Source organism: Dendrobates tinctorius, unplaced genomic scaffold, assembly GCF_039654945.1.
Source record: "Dendrobates tinctorius isolate UK_male_01 unplaced genomic scaffold, ASM3965494v1 ptg000011l, whole genome shotgun sequence".
Lineage (NCBI taxonomy): Eukaryota > Metazoa > Chordata > Amphibia > Anura > Dendrobatidae > Dendrobates > Dendrobates tinctorius.
Window position 1 is genome coordinate 46,931,304 of NW_027361679.1, and position 16,472 is coordinate 46,947,775.

At 44.9% G+C, this 16,472-nt stretch overlaps 22 non-coding genes across 22 annotated transcripts; all 22 read right to left on the bottom strand.

Annotated features, from left to right (window-relative positions):
• Window positions 1-902: 902 nt before the first annotated feature.
• On the bottom strand, window positions 903-974 carry TRNAA-CGC (transfer RNA alanine (anticodon CGC)). The gene has a single exon. It is a non-coding gene; the product is annotated as a tRNA-Ala (tRNA).
• A 130-nt stretch (window positions 975-1,104) lies between these two features.
• Window positions 1,105-1,176, bottom strand: TRNAA-UGC (transfer RNA alanine (anticodon UGC)). The gene has a single exon. It is a non-coding gene; the product is annotated as a tRNA-Ala (tRNA).
• Window positions 1,177-2,270: 1,094 nt separating this feature from the next.
• TRNAA-UGC (transfer RNA alanine (anticodon UGC)) lies at window positions 2,271-2,342 on the bottom strand. Its single transcript has one exon. It is a non-coding gene; the product is annotated as a tRNA-Ala (tRNA).
• A 922-nt stretch (window positions 2,343-3,264) lies between these two features.
• TRNAA-AGC (transfer RNA alanine (anticodon AGC)) lies at window positions 3,265-3,336 on the bottom strand. The gene has a single exon. It is a non-coding gene; the product is annotated as a tRNA-Ala (tRNA).
• A 131-nt stretch (window positions 3,337-3,467) lies between these two features.
• TRNAA-UGC (transfer RNA alanine (anticodon UGC)) lies at window positions 3,468-3,539 on the bottom strand. The gene has a single exon. It is a non-coding gene; the product is annotated as a tRNA-Ala (tRNA).
• A 2,255-nt stretch (window positions 3,540-5,794) lies between these two features.
• TRNAA-UGC (transfer RNA alanine (anticodon UGC)) lies at window positions 5,795-5,866 on the bottom strand. The gene has a single exon. It is a non-coding gene; the product is annotated as a tRNA-Ala (tRNA).
• A 925-nt stretch (window positions 5,867-6,791) lies between these two features.
• TRNAA-CGC (transfer RNA alanine (anticodon CGC)) lies at window positions 6,792-6,863 on the bottom strand. The gene has a single exon. It is a non-coding gene; the product is annotated as a tRNA-Ala (tRNA).
• Window positions 6,864-6,994: 131 nt separating this feature from the next.
• On the bottom strand, window positions 6,995-7,066 carry TRNAA-UGC (transfer RNA alanine (anticodon UGC)). The gene has a single exon. It is a non-coding gene; the product is annotated as a tRNA-Ala (tRNA).
• A 923-nt stretch (window positions 7,067-7,989) lies between these two features.
• TRNAA-CGC (transfer RNA alanine (anticodon CGC)) lies at window positions 7,990-8,061 on the bottom strand. The gene has a single exon. It is a non-coding gene; the product is annotated as a tRNA-Ala (tRNA).
• A 131-nt stretch (window positions 8,062-8,192) lies between these two features.
• TRNAA-UGC (transfer RNA alanine (anticodon UGC)) lies at window positions 8,193-8,264 on the bottom strand. Its single transcript has one exon. It is a non-coding gene; the product is annotated as a tRNA-Ala (tRNA).
• A 923-nt stretch (window positions 8,265-9,187) lies between these two features.
• Window positions 9,188-9,259, bottom strand: TRNAA-AGC (transfer RNA alanine (anticodon AGC)). Its single transcript has one exon. It is a non-coding gene; the product is annotated as a tRNA-Ala (tRNA).
• Window positions 9,260-9,390: 131 nt separating this feature from the next.
• Window positions 9,391-9,462, bottom strand: TRNAA-UGC (transfer RNA alanine (anticodon UGC)). Its single transcript has one exon. It is a non-coding gene; the product is annotated as a tRNA-Ala (tRNA).
• Window positions 9,463-10,385: 923 nt separating this feature from the next.
• Window positions 10,386-10,457, bottom strand: TRNAA-CGC (transfer RNA alanine (anticodon CGC)). Its single transcript has one exon. It is a non-coding gene; the product is annotated as a tRNA-Ala (tRNA).
• A 131-nt stretch (window positions 10,458-10,588) lies between these two features.
• TRNAA-UGC (transfer RNA alanine (anticodon UGC)) lies at window positions 10,589-10,660 on the bottom strand. The gene has a single exon. It is a non-coding gene; the product is annotated as a tRNA-Ala (tRNA).
• A 923-nt stretch (window positions 10,661-11,583) lies between these two features.
• Window positions 11,584-11,655, bottom strand: TRNAA-CGC (transfer RNA alanine (anticodon CGC)). Its single transcript has one exon. It is a non-coding gene; the product is annotated as a tRNA-Ala (tRNA).
• A 131-nt stretch (window positions 11,656-11,786) lies between these two features.
• TRNAA-UGC (transfer RNA alanine (anticodon UGC)) lies at window positions 11,787-11,858 on the bottom strand. The gene has a single exon. It is a non-coding gene; the product is annotated as a tRNA-Ala (tRNA).
• A 1,106-nt stretch (window positions 11,859-12,964) lies between these two features.
• On the bottom strand, window positions 12,965-13,036 carry TRNAA-UGC (transfer RNA alanine (anticodon UGC)). The gene has a single exon. It is a non-coding gene; the product is annotated as a tRNA-Ala (tRNA).
• A 924-nt stretch (window positions 13,037-13,960) lies between these two features.
• On the bottom strand, window positions 13,961-14,032 carry TRNAA-CGC (transfer RNA alanine (anticodon CGC)). The gene has a single exon. It is a non-coding gene; the product is annotated as a tRNA-Ala (tRNA).
• Window positions 14,033-14,163: 131 nt separating this feature from the next.
• Window positions 14,164-14,235, bottom strand: TRNAA-UGC (transfer RNA alanine (anticodon UGC)). Its single transcript has one exon. It is a non-coding gene; the product is annotated as a tRNA-Ala (tRNA).
• Window positions 14,236-15,158: 923 nt separating this feature from the next.
• Window positions 15,159-15,230, bottom strand: TRNAA-CGC (transfer RNA alanine (anticodon CGC)). Its single transcript has one exon. It is a non-coding gene; the product is annotated as a tRNA-Ala (tRNA).
• Window positions 15,231-15,361: 131 nt separating this feature from the next.
• On the bottom strand, window positions 15,362-15,433 carry TRNAA-UGC (transfer RNA alanine (anticodon UGC)). Its single transcript has one exon. It is a non-coding gene; the product is annotated as a tRNA-Ala (tRNA).
• A 923-nt stretch (window positions 15,434-16,356) lies between these two features.
• Window positions 16,357-16,428, bottom strand: TRNAA-CGC (transfer RNA alanine (anticodon CGC)). Its single transcript has one exon. It is a non-coding gene; the product is annotated as a tRNA-Ala (tRNA).
• Between the last annotated feature and the right edge of the window lie 44 nt (window positions 16,429-16,472).

The window sequence follows — 16,472 nt, forward strand, 5'->3', positions numbered from 1 at the left end:
GCAAGTTTTTTTTTTCAAACCTAGAATAACTTGCCATTTTGGAGTCGAGACTAGTAACTGTACTTTCAAGTAACTTTTCAGAATACGCTGCAGTGTGTGTACATGGGAAATCAGACTATTTCTGACCCTTATATGTCTTGTATTCTGCATTTTCACCGGTTCTCCCCTCTGCAAACTCTAGCTCTACATTGTCAATTGACTCCAGGCTTTTGGGAGGAGACTAGCAACTCTGGGCTCTACCATATACAGCGCAGCACACAGAGAAGGTTTCCTGGCCTTCATTAGTCAACACACAGACAAACGCAGCAGAAGTGTGGAGTATATGACAGAGCAATAGTAATCAGTGTAGATGGTGAATCCAGCTCTAGGTTAAAGTAAAAGACGCGTGATTAAGCTCAGCACAATCCTTCTGATTGTCCCTCTGCCAGTTTTCTCACCTTCCCGCCTCCTATATCATTAGCATAAAGTCTAAAAAGCTGTGCAACCCAATGTCAAGGTGTGTTGGTGGGAGGTTTATGTTTGATCCCAATGAAGTTGAGCTGTCTTTTTTCAGAGTGGATGGTGAATACAGGAGGCAGGGGTAGAGCAAACCTTGGCTGGTAAGTGGTGAAAAAAGCAAATATCTTTGAGACTATATAATCGAAAGTCTCCTTTATTTGCGTGTACTATTGATTTTGGCCAAGTTTGTTGAATGTCCAGTTCCCATTCAAGTCATTTTACTGAGTGGGAAAAAGTGTTGCCCGTGGCTTAGGCAGTGTTAAGACCTTGCAATCGAGAAAGCCTTGTCCTGCCAAGTGACATGGCAAAGAAAACAGTTTAAGCGGCAGACATTCCTTGCGAGTCTTGACACTTAGCTTGAGTGGTGCGCTAGCCAACGATGTCTAGCCATATTTGAAAAAGGTTGGAGATGCTGGGGATTGAACCCAGGACCTCATACATGCGAAGCATGCGCTCTACCACTGAGCTACATCCCCAAAAGTGTACCGGAATCCTGGAGCACTCACACGTATTTACTGCACACAGCGGATGCAAGAAGCAAACATGGTGAGAAAAAGTAACTACGAAAAGGAAGTGCATTCCTTGCACATACATGCAGGACGGCCATGGAGATGCCGGGGATTGAACCCGGGGCCTCACACATGCAAAGCGTGCGCTCTACCACTGAGCTACATCCCCAGTTATGAACTGTGTGAAAATGCAAGTTTTTTTTTTTCAAACCTAGAATAACTTGCCATTTTTTAGTCGAGAGTAGTAACTGTACTTTCAAGTAACTTTTCAGAATACGCTGCAGTGTGTGTACATGGGAAATCAGACTATTTCTGACCCTTATATGTCTTGTATTCTGCATTTTCACCAGTTCTCCCCTCTGCAAACTCTAGCTCTACATTGTCAATTGACTCCAGGCTTTTGGGAGGAGACTAGCAACTCTTGGCTCTACCATATACAGCGCAGCACACAGAGAAGGTTTCCTGGCCTTCATTAGTCAACACACAGACAAATGCAGCAGAAGTGTGGAGTATATGACAGAGCAATAGTAATCAGTGTAGATGGTGAATCCAGCTCTAGGTTAAAGTAAAAGACGCGTGATTAAGCTCAGCACAATCCTTCTGATTGTCCCTCTGCCAGTTTTCTTACCTTCCCGCCTCCTATATCATTAGCATAAAGTCTAAAAAGCTGTGCAACCCAATGTCAAGGTGTGTTGGTGGGAGGTTTAGGTTTGATCCCAATGAAGTTGAGCTGTCTTTTTTCAGAGTGGATGGTGAATACAGGAGGCAGGGGTAGAGCAAACCTTGGCTGGTAAGTGGTGAAAAAAGCAAATATCTTTGAGACTATATAATCGAAAGTCTCCTTTATTTGCGTGTACTATTGATTTTGGCCAAGTTTGTTGAATGTCCAGTTCCCATTCAAGTCATTTTACTGAGTGGGAAAAAGTGTTGCCCGTGGCTAAGGCAGTGTTAAGACCTTGCAATCAAGAAAGCCTTGTCCTGCCAAGTGACATGGCAAAGCAAACAGTTTAAGCGGCAGAGATTCCTTGCGAGTCTTGACACTTAGCTTGAGTGGTGCGCTAGCCAAAGATGTCTAGCCATATTTGAAAAAGTTTGGAGATGGTGGGGATTGAACTCAGGACCTCATACATGTGAGCTACATCCCCAAAAGTGTACCGGAAGCCTGGAGCACTCACACGTATTTACTTCACAAAGCGGCTGCAGGAAGCGAACAAGGGTGAGAAAAAGTGACCACCAAAAGGAAGTGCGTTCCTTGCACATACATGGAGATGCCGGGGATTGAACCCAGGGCCTCACACATGCAAAGCGTGCGCTCTACCACTGAGCTACATCCCCAGTTACAAACTGTGTGAAAATGCAAGTTTTTTTTTCAAACCTAGATTAACTTGCCATTTTGGAGTCGAGAGTAGTAACTGTACTTTCAAGTAACTTTTCAGAATACGCTGCAGTGTGTGTACATGGGAAATCAGACTATTTCTGACCCTTATATGTCTTGTATTCTGCATTTTCACCGGTTCTCCCCTCTACAAACTCTACCTCTACATTGTCAATTGACTCCAGGCTTTTGGGAGGAGACTAGCAACTCTGGGCTCTACCATATACTGCCCAGCACACAGAGAAGGTTTCCTGGCCTTCATTAGTCAACACACAGACAAACGCAGCAGAAGTGTGGAGTATATGACAGAGCAATAGTAATCAGTGTAGATGGTGAATCCAGCTCTAGGTTAAAGTAAAAGACGCGTGATTAAGCTCAGCACAATCCTTCTGATTGTCCCTCTGCCAGTTTTCTCACCTTCCCGCCTCCTATATCATTAGCATAAAGTCTAAAAAGCTGTGCCACCCAATGTCAACGTGTGTTGGTGGGAGGTTTAAGTTTGATCCCAATGAAGTTGAGCTGTCTTTTTTCAGAGTGGATGGTGAATACAGGAGGCAGGGGTAGAGCAAACCTTGGCTGGTAAGTGGTGAAAAAAGCAAATATCTTTGAGACTATATAATCGAAAGTCTCCTTTATTTGCGTGTACTATTGATTTTGGCCAAGTTTGTTGAATGTCCAGTTCCCATTCAAGTCATTTTACTGAGTGGGAAAAACTGTTGCCCGTGGCTAAGGCAGTGTTAAGACCTTGCAATCAAGAAAGCCTTGTCCTGCCAAGTGACATGGCAAAGCAAACAGTTTAAGCGGCAGAGATTCCTTGCGAGTCTTGACACTTAGCTTGAGTGGTGCGCTAGCCAAAGATGTCTAGCCATATTTGAAAAAGGTTGGAGATGCAGGGTATTGAACCCATGACCTCATACATGCTAAGCATGCGCTCTACCACTGAGCTACATCCCCAAAAGTGTACCGGAAGCCTGGAGCACTCACACGTATTTACTTCACACAGCGGCTGCAGGAAGCGAACAAGGGTGAGAAAAAGTGACCACCAAAAGGAAGTGCGTTCCTTGCACATACATGTCGGATATCCATGGAGATACCGGGGATAGAACCCGGGGCCTCACACATGCAAAGCGTGCGCTCTACCACTGAGCTACATCCCCAGTTGCGGACTGTGTGAAAATGCAAGTTTTTTTTTTCAAACCTAGAATAACTTGCCATTTTGGAGTCGAGACTAGTAACTGTACTTTCAAGTAACTTTTCAGAATACGCTGCAGTGTGTGTACATGGGAAATCAGACTATTTCTGACCCTTATATGTCTTGTATTCTGCATTTTCACCGGTTCTCCCCTCTGCAAACTCTAGCTCTACATTGTCAATTGACTCCAGGCTTTTGGGAGGAGACTAGCAACTCTGGGCTCTACCATATACAGCGCAGCACACAGAGAAGGTTTCCTGGCCTTCATTAGTCAACACACAGACAAACGCAGCAGAAGTGTGGAGTATATGACAGAGCAATAGTAATCAGTGTAGATGGTGAATCCAGCTCTAGGTTAAAGTAAAAGACGCGTGATTAAGCTCAGCACAATCCTTCTGATTGTCCCTCTGCCAGTTTTCTCACCTTCCCGCCTCCTATATCATTAGCATAAAGTCTGAAAAGCTGTGCAACCCAATGTCAAGGTGTGTTGGTGGGAGGTTTAGGTTTGATCCCAATGAAGTTGAGCTGTCTTTTATCAGAGTGGATGGTGAATACAGGAGGCAGGGGTAGAGCAAACCTTGGCTGGTAAGTGGTGAAAAAAGCAAATATCTTTGAGACTATATAATCGAAAGTCTCCTTTATTTGCATGTACTATTGATTTTGGCCAAGTTTGTTGAATGTCCAGTTCCCATTCAAGTCATTTTACTGAGTGGGAAAAAGTGTTGCCCGTGGCTTAGGCAGTGTTAAGACCTTGCAATCGAGAAAGCCTTGTCCTGCCAAGTGACATGGCAAAGCAAACAGTTTAAGCGGCAGAGATTCCTTGCGAGTCTTGACACTTAGCTTGAGCAGTGCGCTAGCCAAAGATGTCTAACCATATTTGAAAAAGGTTGGAGATGCTGGGGATTGAACTCAGGACCTCATACATGTGAGCTACATCCCCAAAAGTGTACCGGAAGCCTGGAGCACTCACACGTATTTACTTCACACAGCGGCTGCAGGAAGCGAACAAGGGTGAGAAAAAGTGACCACCAAAAGGAAGTGCGTTCCTTGCACATACATGCAGTCTGTCTATGGAGATGCAAAGCGTGTGCTCTACCACTGAGCTACATCCCCAGTTACGAACTGTGTGAAAATGCAAGTTTTTTTTTTTCAAACCTAGAATAACTTGCCATTTTGGAGTCGAGAGTAGTAACTGTACTTTCAAGTAACTTTTCATAATACGCTGCAGTGTGTGTACATGGGAAATCAGACTTTTTCTGACCCTTATATGTCTTGTATTCTGCATTTTCACCGGTTCTCCCCTCTGCAAACTCTAGCTCTACATTGTCAATTGACTCCAGGCTTTTGGGAGGAGACTAGCAACTCTGGGCTCTACCATATACAGCGCAGCACACAGAGAAGGTTTCCTGGCCTTCATTAGTCAACACACAGACAAACGCAGCAGAAGTGTGGAGTATATGACAGAGCAATAGTAATAAGTGTAGATGGTGAATCCAGCTCTAGGTTAAAGTAAAAGACGCGTGATTAAGCTCAGCACAATCCTTCTGATTGTCCCTCTGCCAGTTTTCTCACCTTCCCGCCTCCTATATCATTAGCATAAAGTCTAAAAAGCTGTGCAACCCAATGTCAAGGTGTGTTGGTGGGAGGTTTAGGTTTGATCCCAATGAAGTTGAGCTGTCTTTTTTCAGAGTGGATGGTGAATACAGGAGGCAGGGGTAGAGCAAACCTTGGCTGGTAAGTGGTGAAAAAAGCAAATATCTTTGAGACTATATAATCGAAAGTCTCCTTTATTTGCGTGTACTATTGATTTTGGCCAAGTTTGTTGAATGTCCAGTTCCCATTCAAGTCATTTTACTGAGTGGGAAAAAGTGTTGCCCGTGGCTTAGGCAGTGTTAAGACCTTGCAATCGAGAAAGCCTTGTCCTGCCAAGTGACATGGCAAAGCAAACAGTTTAAGCGGCAGACATTCCTTGCGAGTCTTGACATTTAGCTTGAGTGGTGCGCTAGCCAAAGATGTCTAGCCATATTTGAAAAAGGTTGGAGATGCAGGGGATTGAACTCAGGACCTCATACATGTGAGCTACAACCCCGAAAGTGTAGCGGAAGCCTGGAGCACTCACACGTATTTACTTCACACAGCGGCTGCAGGAAGCGAACAAGGGTGAGAAAAAGTGACCACCAAAAGGAAGTGCATTCCTTGCACATACATGCAGGCTGGCCATGGAGATGCCAGGGATTGAACCCAGGGCCTCACACATGCAAAGCGTGCGCTCTACCACTGAGATACATCCCCAGTTACGAACTGTGTGAAAATGCAATTTTTTTTTTTTTCAAACCTAGAATAACTTGCCATTTTGGAGTCCAGAGTAGTAACTGTACTTTCAAGTAACTTTTCAGAATACGCTGCAGTGTGTGTACATGGGAAATCAGACTATTTCTGACCCTTATATATCTTGTATTCTGCATTTTCACCGGTTCTCCCCTCTGCAAACTCTAGCTCTACATTGTCAATTGACTCCAGGCTTTTGGGAGGAGACTAGCAACTCTGGGCTCTACCATATACAGCGCAGCACACAGAGAAGGTTTCCTGGCCTTCATTAGTCAACACACAGACAAACGCAGCAGAAGTGTGGAGTATATGACAGAGCAATAGTAATCAGTGTACATGGTGAATCCAGCTCTAGGTTAAAGTAAAAGACGCGTGATTAAGCTCAGCACAATCTTTCTGATTGTCCCTCTGCCAGTTTTCTCACCTTCCCGCCTCCTATATCATTAGCATAAAGTCTAAAAAGCTGTGCAACCCAATGTCAAGGTGTGTTGGTGGGAGGTTTAGGTTTGATCCCAATGAAGTTGAGCTGTCTTTTTTCAGAGTGGATGGTGAATACAGGAGGCAGGGGTAGAGCAAACCTTGGCTGGTAAGTGGTGAAAAAAGCAAATATCTTTGAGACTATATAATCGAAAGTCTCCTATATTTGCGTGTACTATTGATTTTGGCCAAGTTTGTTGAATGTCCAGTTCCCATTCAAGTCATTTTACTGAGTGGGAAAAAGTGTTGCCCGTGGCTTAGGCAGTGTTAAGACCTTGCAATCGAGAAAGCCTTGTCCTGCCAAGTGACATGGCAAAGCAAACAGTTTAAGCGGCAGAGATTCCTTGCGAGTCTTGACACTTAGCTTGAGTGGAGTGCTAGCCAAAGATGTCTAGCCATATTTGAAAAAGGTTGGAGATGCTGGGGATTGAACCCAGGACCTCATACATGCGAAGCATGCGCTCTACCACTGAGCTACATCCCCAAAAGTGTACGGGAAGCCTGGAGCACTCACACGTATTTACTTCACACAGCGGCTGCAGGAAGCGAACAAGGGTGAGAAAAAGTGACCACGAAATGGAAGTGCGTTCCTTGCACATACATGCAGGCTGGCCATGGAGATGCCGGGGATTGAACCCGGGGCCTCACACATGCAAAGCGTGCGCTCTACCACTGAGCTACATCCCCAGTTACGAACTGTGTGAAAATGCAAGTTTTTTTTTTCAAACCAAGAATAACTTGCCATTTTGGAGTCGAGAGTAGTAACTGTACTTTCAAGTAACTTTTCAGAATACGCTGCAGTGTGTGTACATGGGAAATCAGACTATTTCTGACCCTTATATGTCTTGTATTCTGCATTTTCACCGGTTCTCCCCTCTGCAAACTCTAGCTCTACATTGTCAATTGACTCCAGGCTTTTGGGAGGAGACTAGCAACTCTGGGCTCTACCATATACAGCGCAGCACACAGAGAAGGTTTCCTGGCCTTCATTAGTCAACACACAGACAAACACAGCAGAAGTGTGGAGTATATGACAGAGCAATAGTAATCAGTGTAGATGGTGAATCCAGCTCTAGGTTAAAATAAAAGACGCGTGATTAAGCTCAGCACAATCCTTCTGATTGTCCCTCTGCCAGTTTTCTCACCTTCCCGCCTCCTATATCATTAGCATAAAGTCTAAAAAGCTGTGCAACCCAATGTCAAGGTGTGTTGGTGGGAGGTTTAGGTTTGATCCCAATGAAGTTGAGCTGTCTTTTTTCAGAGTGGATGGTGAATACAGGAGGCAGGGGTAGAGCAAACCTTGGCTGGTAAGTGGTGAAAAAAGCAAATATCTTTGAGACTATATAATCGAAAGTCTTCTATATTTGCTTGTACTATTGATTTTGGCCAAGTTTGTTGAATGTCCAGTTCCCACTCAAGTCATTTTACTGAGTGGGAAAAAGTGTTGCCCGTGGCTTAGGCAGTGTTAAGACCTTGCAATCGAGAAAGCCTTGTCCTGCCAAGTGACATGGCAAAGCAAACAGTTTAAGCGGCAGAGATTCCTTGCGAGTCTTGACACTTAGCTTGAGTGGTGTGCTAGCCAAAGATGTCTAGCCATATTTGAAAAAGGTTGGAGATGCTAGGGATTGAACCCAGCACCTCATACATGCGAAGCATGCGCTCTACCACTGAGCTACATCCCCAAAAGTGTACGGGAAGCCTGGAGCACTCACACGTATTTACTTCACACAGCGGCTGCAGGAAGCGAACAAGGGTGAGAAAAAGTGACCACCAAATGGAAGTGCGTTCCTTGCACATACATGCAGGGTGGCCATGGAGATGCCGGGGATTGAACCCTGGGCCTCACACATGCAAAGCGTGCGCTCTACCACTGAGCTACATCCCCAGTTACGAACTGTGTGAAAATGCAAGTTTTTTTTTTCAAACCAAGAATAACTTGCCATTTTGGAGTCGAGAGTAGTAACTGTACTTTCAAGTAACTTTTCAGAATACGCTGCAGTGTGTGTACATGGGAAATCAGACTATTTCTGACCCTTATATGTCTTGTATTCTGCATTTTCACCGGTTCTACCCTCTGCAAACTCTAGCTCTACATTGTCAATTGACTCCAGGCTTTTGGGAGGAGACTAGCAACTCTGGGCTCTACCATATACAGCGCAGCACAGAGAGAAGGCTTCCCGGCCTTCATTAGTCAACACACAGACAAACGCAGCAGAAGTGTGGAGTATATGACAGAGCAATAGTAATCAGTGTAGATGGTGAATCCAGCTCTAGGTTAAAGTAAAAGACGCGTGATTAAGCTCAGCACAATCCTTCTGATTGTCCCTCTGCCAGTTTTCTCACCTTCCCGCCTCCTATATCATTAGCATAAAGTCTTAAAAGCTGTGCAACCCAATGTCAAGGTGTGTTGGTGGGAGGTTTAGGTTTGATCCCAATGAAGTTGAGCTGTCTTTTTTCAGAGTGGATGGTGAATACAGGAGGCAGGGGTAGAGCAAACCTTGGCTGGTAAGTGGTGAAAAAAGCAAATATCTTTGAGACTATATAATCGAAAGTCTCCTATATTTGCGTGTACTATTGATTTTGGCCAAGTTTGTTGAATGTCCAGTTCCCATTCAAGTCATTTTACTGAGTGGGAAAAAGTGTTGCCCGTGGCTTAGGCAGTGTTAAGACCTTGCAATCGAGAAAGCCTTGTCCTGCCAAGTGACATGGCAAAGCAAACAGTTTAAGCGGCAGAGATTCCTTGCGAGTCTTGACACTTAGCTTGAGTGGTGTGCTAGCCAAAGATGTCTAGCCATATTTGAAAAAGCTTGGAGATGCTGGGGATTGAACCCAGGACCTCATACATGCTAAGCATGCGCTCTACCACTGAGCTACATCCCCAAAAGAGTACGGGAAGCCTGGAGCACTCACACGTATTTACTTCACACAGCGGCTGCAGGAAGCGAACAAGGGTGAGAAAAAGTGACCACGAAATGGAAGTGCGTTCCTTGCACATACATGCAGGGTGGCCATGGAGATGCCTGGGATTGAACCCGGGGCCTCACACATGCAAAGCGTGCGCTCTACCACTGAGCTACATCCCCAGTTACGAACTGTGTGAAAATGCAAGTTTTTTTTTTCAAACCAAGAATAACTTGCCATTTTGGAGTCGAGAGTAGTAACTGTACTTTCAAGTAACTTTTCAGAATACGCTGCAGTGTGTGTACATGGGAAATCAGACTATTTCTGACCCTTATATGTCTTGTATTCTGCATTTTCACCGGTTCTACCCTCTGCAAACTCTAGCTCTACATTGTCAATTGACTCCAGGCTTTTGGGAGGAGACTAGCAACTCTGGGCTCTACCATATACAGCGCAGCACAGAGAGAAGGCTTCCCGGCCTTCATTAGTCAACACACAGACAAACGCAGCAGAAGTGTGGAGTATATGACAGAGCAATAGTAATCAGTGTAGATGGTGAATCCAGCTCTAGGTTAAAGTAAAAGACACGTGATTAAGCTCAGCACAATCCTTCTGATTGTCCCTCTGCCAGTTTTCTCACCTTCCCGCCTCCTATATCATTAGCATAAAGTCTAAAAAGCTGTGCAACCCAATGTCAAGGTGTGTTGGTGGGAGGTTTAGGTTTGATCCCAATGAAGTTGAGCTGTCTTTTTTCAGAGTGGATGGTGAATACAGGAGGCAGGGGTAGAGCAAACCTTGGCTGGTAAGTGGTGAAAAAAGCAAATATCTTTGAGACTATATAATCGAAAGTCTCCTATATTTGCGTGTACTATTGATTTTGGCCAAGTTTGTTGAATGTCCAGTTCCCATTCAAGTCATTTTACTGAGTGGGAAAAAGTGTTGCCCGTGGCTTAGGCAGTGTTAAGACCTTGCAATCGAGAAAGCCTTGTCCTGCCAAGTGACATGGCAAAGCAAACAGTTTAAGCGGCAGAGATTCCTTGCGAGTCTTGACACTTAGCTTGAGTGGTGTGCTAGCCAAAGATGTCTAGCCATATTTGAAAAAGGTTGGAGATGCTGGGGATTGAACCCAGGACCTCATACATGCGAAGCATGCGCTCTACCACTGAGCTACATCCCCAAAAGTGTACGGGAAGCCTGGAGCACTCACACGTATTTACTTCACACAGCGGCTGCAGGAAGCGAACAAGGGTGAGAAAAAGTGACCACGAAATGGAAGTGCGTTCCTTGCACATACATGCAGGCTGGCCATGGAGATGCCGGGGATTGAACCCGGGGCCTCACACATGCAAAGCGTACGCTCTACCACTGAGCTACATCCCCAGTTACAAACTGTGTGAAAATGCAAGTTTTTTTTTTCAAACCAAGAATAACTTGCCATTTTGGAGTCGAGAGTAGTAACTGTACTTTCAAGTAACTTTTCAGAATACGCTGCAGTGTGTGTACATGGGAAATCATACTATTTCTGACCCTTATATGTCTTGTATTCTGCATTTTCACCGGTTCTACCCTCTGCAAACTCTAGCTCTACATTGTCAATTGACTCCAGGCTTTTGGGAGGAGACTAGCAACTCTGGGCTCTACCATATACAGCGCAGCACAGAGAGAAGGTTTCCCGGCCTTCATTAGTCAACACACAGACAAACGCAGCAGAAGTGTGGAGTATATGACAGAGCAATAGTAATCAGTGTAGATGGTGAATCCAGCTCTAGGTTAAAGTAAAAGACGCGTGATTAAGCTCAGCACAATCCTTCTGATTGTCCCTCTGCCAGTTTTCTCACCTTCCCGCCTCCTATATCATTAGCATAAAGTCTAAAAAGCTGTGCAACCCAATGTCAAGGTGTGTTGGTGGGAGGTTTAGGTTTGATCCCAATGAAGTTGAGCTGTCTTTTTTCAGAGTGGATGGTGAATACAGGAGGCAGGGGTAGAGCAAACCTTGGCTGGTAAGTGGTGAAAAAAGCAAATATCTTTGAGACTATATAATCGAAAGTCTCCTATATTTGCGTGTACTATTGATTTTGGCCAAGTTTGTTGAATGTCCAGTTCCCATTCAAGTCATTTTACTGAGTGGGAAAAAGTGTTGCCCGTAGCTTAGGCAGTGTTAAGACCTTGCATTCGAGAAAGCCTTGTCCTGCCAAGTGACATGGCAAAGCAAACAGTTTAAGCGGCAGAGATTCCTTGCGAGTCTTGACACTTAGCTTGAGTGGTGTGCTAGCCAAAGATGTCTAGCCATATTTGAAAAAGGGTGGAGATGCTGGGGATTGAACCCAGGACCTCATACATGCGAAGCATGCGCTCTACCACTGAGCTACATCCCCAAAAGTGTACGGGAAGCCTGGAGCACTCACACGTATTTACTTCACACAGCGGCTGCAGGAAGCGAACAAGGGTGAGAAAAAGTGACCACCAAATGGAAGTGCGTTCCTTGCACATACATGCAGGCTGGCCATGGAGATGCCGGGGATTGAACCCAGGGCTTCACACATGCAAAGCGTGCGCTCTACCACTGAGCTACATCCCCAGTTACGAACTGTGTGAAAATGCAAGTTTTTTTTTTCAAACCTAGAATAACTTGCCATTTTGGAGTCGAGAGTAGTAACTGTACTTTCAAGTAACTTTTCAGAATACGCTGCAGTGTGTGTACATGGGAAATCAGACTATTTCTGACCCTTATATGTCTTGTATTCTGCATTTTCACCGGTTCTCCCCTCTGCAATCTCTAGCTCTACCTTGTCAATTGACTCCAGGCTTTTGGGAGGAGACTAGAAACTCTGGGCTCTACCATATACAGTGCAGCACACAGAGAAGGTTTCCTGGCCTTCATTAGTCAACACACAGACAAACGCAGCAGAAGTGTGGAGTATATGACAGAGCAATAGTAATCAGTGTAGATGGTGAATCCAGCTCTAGGTTAAAGTAAAAGACGCGTGATTTAGCTCAGCACAATTCTTCTGATTGTCCCTCTGCCAGTTTTCTCACCTTCCCGCCTCCTATATCATTAGCATAAAGTCTAAAAAGCTGTGCCACCCAATGTCAAGGTGTGTTGGTGGGAGGTTTAGGTTTGATCCCAATGAAGTTGATCTGTCTTTTTTCAGAGTGGATGGTGAATACAGGAGGCAGGGGTAGAGCAAACCTTGGCTGGTAAGTGGTGAAAAAAGTAAATATCTTTGAGAATATATAATCAAAAGTCTCCTATATTTGCGTGTACTATTGATTTTGGCCAAGTTTGTTGAATGTCCAGTTCCCATTCAAGTCATTTTACTGAGTGGGAAAAAGTGTTGCCCGTGGCTTAGGCAGTGTTAAGACCTAGCAATCGAGAAAGCCTTGTCCTGCCAAGTGACATGTCAAAGAAAACAGTTTAAGCGGCAGAGATTCCTTGCGAGTCTTGACACTTAGCTTGAGTGGTGCGCTAGCCAAAGATGTCTAGCCATATTTGAAAAAGGTTGGAGATGGTGGGGATTGAACTCAGGACCTCATACATGTGAGCTACATCCCCAAAAGTGTACCGGAAGCCTGGAGCACTCACACGTATTTACTTCACACAGCGGCTGCAGGAAGCGAACAAGGGTGAAAAAAAGTGACCACCAAAAACAAGTGCATTCCTTGCACATACAAGCAGGCTGACCATGGAGATGCCGGGGATTGAACCAGGGGCCTCACACATGCAAAGCGTGCGCTCTACCACTAAGCTACATCCCCAGTTATGAACTGTGTGAAAATGCAAGTTTTTTTTTTTCAAACCTAGAATAACTTGCCATTTTGGAGTCGAGAGTAGTAACTGTACTTTCAAGTAACTTTTCAGAATACGTTGCAGTGTGTGTACATGGGAAATCAGACTATTTCTGACCCTTATATGTCTTGTATTCTGCATTTTCACCGGTTCTCCCCTCTGCAAACTCTAGCTCTACATTGTCAATTGACTCCAGGCTTTTGGGAGGAGACTAGCAACTCTGGGCTCTACCATATACAGCGCAGCACACAGAGAAGGTTTCCTGGCCTTCATTAGTCAGCACACAGACAAACGCAGCAGAAGTGTGGAGTATATGACAGAGCAATAGTAATCAGTGTAGATGGTGAATCCAGCTCTTGGTTAAAGTAAAAGACGCGTGATTAAGCTCAGCACAATCCTTCTGATTGTCCCTCTGCCAGTTTTCTCACCTTCCCGCCTCCTATATCATTAGCATAAAGTCTAAAAAGCTGTGCCACCCAATGTCAAGGTGTGTTGGTGGGAGGTTTAAGTTTGATCCCAATGAAGTTGAGCTGTCTTTCTTCAGAGTGGATGGTGAATACAGGAGGAAGGGGTAGAGCAAACCTTGGCTGGTAAGTGGTGAAAAAAGCAAATATCTTTGAGACTATATAATCGAAAGTCTCCTTTATTTGCGTGTACTATTGATTTTGGACAAGTTTGTTGAATGTCCAGTTCCCATTCAAGTCATTTTACTGAGTGGGAAAAAGTGTTGCCCGTGGCTTAGGCAGTGTTAAGACCTTGCAATCGAGAAACCCTTGTCCTGCCAAGTGACATGGCAAAGCAAACAGTTTAAGCGGCAGAGATTCCTTGCGAGTCTTGACACTTAGCTTGAGTGGTGCGCTAGCCAAAGATGTCTAGCCATATTTGAAAAAGGTTGGAGATGCTGGGTATTGAACCCAGGACCTCATACATGCGAAGCATGCACTCTACCACTGAGCTACATCCCCAAAAGTGTACCGGAATCTTGGAGCACTCACACGTATTTACTTCACACAACGGATGCAAGAAGCGAACAAGGGTGAGAAAAAGTGACTACCAAAAGGAAGTGCGTTCCTTGCACATACATGCAGGATGGCCATGGAGATGCCGGGGATTGAACCCGGGGCCTCACACATGCAAAGCGTGCACTCTACCACTGAGCTACATCCCCAGTTACGAACTGTGTGAAAATGCAAGTTTTTTTTTTCAAACCTAGAATAACTTGCCATTTTGGAGTCGAGAGTAGTAACTGTACTTTCAAGTAACTTTTCAGAATACGCTGCAGTGTGTGTACATGGGTAATCAGACTATTTCTGACCCTTATATGTCTTGTATTCTGCATTTTCACCGGTTCTCCCCTCTGCAAACTCTAGCTCTACATTGTCAATTGACTCCAGGCTTTTGGGAGGAGACTAGCAACTCTGGGCTCTACCATATACAGCGCAGCACACAGAGAAGGTTTCCTGACCTTCATTAGTCAACACACAGACAAACGCAGCAGAAGTGTGGAGTATATGACAGAGCAATAGTAATCAGTGTAGATGGTGAATCCAGCTCTAGGTTAAAGTAAAAGACATGTGATTAAGCTCAGCACAATCCTTCTGATTGTCCCTCTGCCAGTTTTCTCACCTTCCCGCCTCCTATATCATTAGCATAAAGTCTAAAAAGCTGTGCAACCCAATGTCAAGGTGTGTTGGTGGGAGGTTTAGGTTTGATCCCAATGAAGTTGAGCTGTCTTTTTTCAGAGTGGATGGTGAATACAGGAGGCAGGGGTAGAGCAAACCTTGGCTGGTAAGTGGTGAAAAAAGCAAATATCTTTGAGACTATATAATCGAAAGTCTCCTATATTTGCGTGTACTATTGATTTTGGCCAAGTTTGTTGAATGTCCAGTTCCCATTCAAGTCATTTTACTGAGTGGGAAAAAGTGTTGCCCGTGGCTTAGGCAGTGTTAAGACCTTGCATTCGAGAAAGCCTTGTCCTGCCAAGTGACATGGCAAAGCAAACAGTTTAAGCGGCAGAGATTCCTTGCGAGTCTTGACACTTAGCTTGAGTGGTGTGCTAGCCAAAGATGTCTTGCCATATTTGAAAAAGGTTGGAGATGCTGGGGATTGAACCCAGGACCTCATACATGCGAAGCATGCGCTCTACCACTGAGCTACATCCCCAAAAGTGTACGGGAAGCCTGGAGCACTCACACGTATTTACTTCACACAGCGGCTGCAGGAAGCGAACAAGGGTGAGAAGAAGTGACCACCAAATGGAAGTGCGTTCCTTGCACATACATGCAGGCTGGCCATGGAGATGCCGGGGATTGAACCCGGGGCCTCACACATGCAAAGCGTGCGCTCTACCACTGAGCTACATCCCCAGTTACGAACTGTGTGAAAATGCAAGTTTTTTTTTTCAAACCAAGAATAACTTGCCATTTTGGAGTCGAGAGTAGTAACTGTACTTTCAAGTAACTTTTCAGAATACGCTGCAGTGTGTGTACATGGGAAATCAGACTATTTCTGACCCTTATATGTCTTGTATTCTGCATTTTCACCGGTTCTACCCTCTGCAAACTCTAGCTCTACATTGTCAATTGACTCCAGGCTTTTGGGAGGAGACTAGCAACTCTGGGCTCTACCATATACAGCGCAGCACAGAGAGAAGGCTTCCCGGCCTTCATTAGTCAACACACAGACAAACGCAGCAGAAGTGTGGAGTATATGACAGAGCAATAGTAATCAGTGTAGATGGTGAATCCAGCTCTAGGTTAAAGTAAAAGACGCGTGATTAAGCTCAGCACAATCCTTCTGATTGTCCCTTTGCCAGTTTTCTCACCTTCCCGCCTCCTATATCATTAGCATAAAGTCTAAAAAGCTGTGCAACCCAATGTCAAGGTGTGTTGGTGGGAGGTTTAGGTTTGATCCCAATGAAGTTGAGCTGTCTTTTTTCAGAGTGGATGGTGAATACAGGAGGCAGGGGTAGAGCAAACCTTGGCTGGTAAGTGGTGAAAAAAGCAAATATCTTTGAGACTATATAATCGAAAGTCTCCTATATTTGCGTGTACTATTGATTTTGGCCAAGTTTGTTGAATGTCCAGTTCCCATTCAAGTCATTTTACTGAGTGGGAAAAAGTGTTGCCCGTGGCTTAGGCAGTGTTAAGACCTTGCAATCGAGAAAGCCTTGTCCTGCCAAGTGACATGGCAAAGCAAACAGTTTAAGCGGCAGAGATTCCTTGCGAGTCTTGACACTTAGCTTGAGTGGTGTGCTAGCCAAAGATGTCTAGCCATATTTGAAAAAGGTTGGAGATGCTGGGGATTGAACCCAGGACCTCATACATGCGAAGAATGCGCTCTACCACTGAGCTACATCCCCAAAAGTGTACGGGAAGCCTGGAGCACTCACACGTATTTACTTCA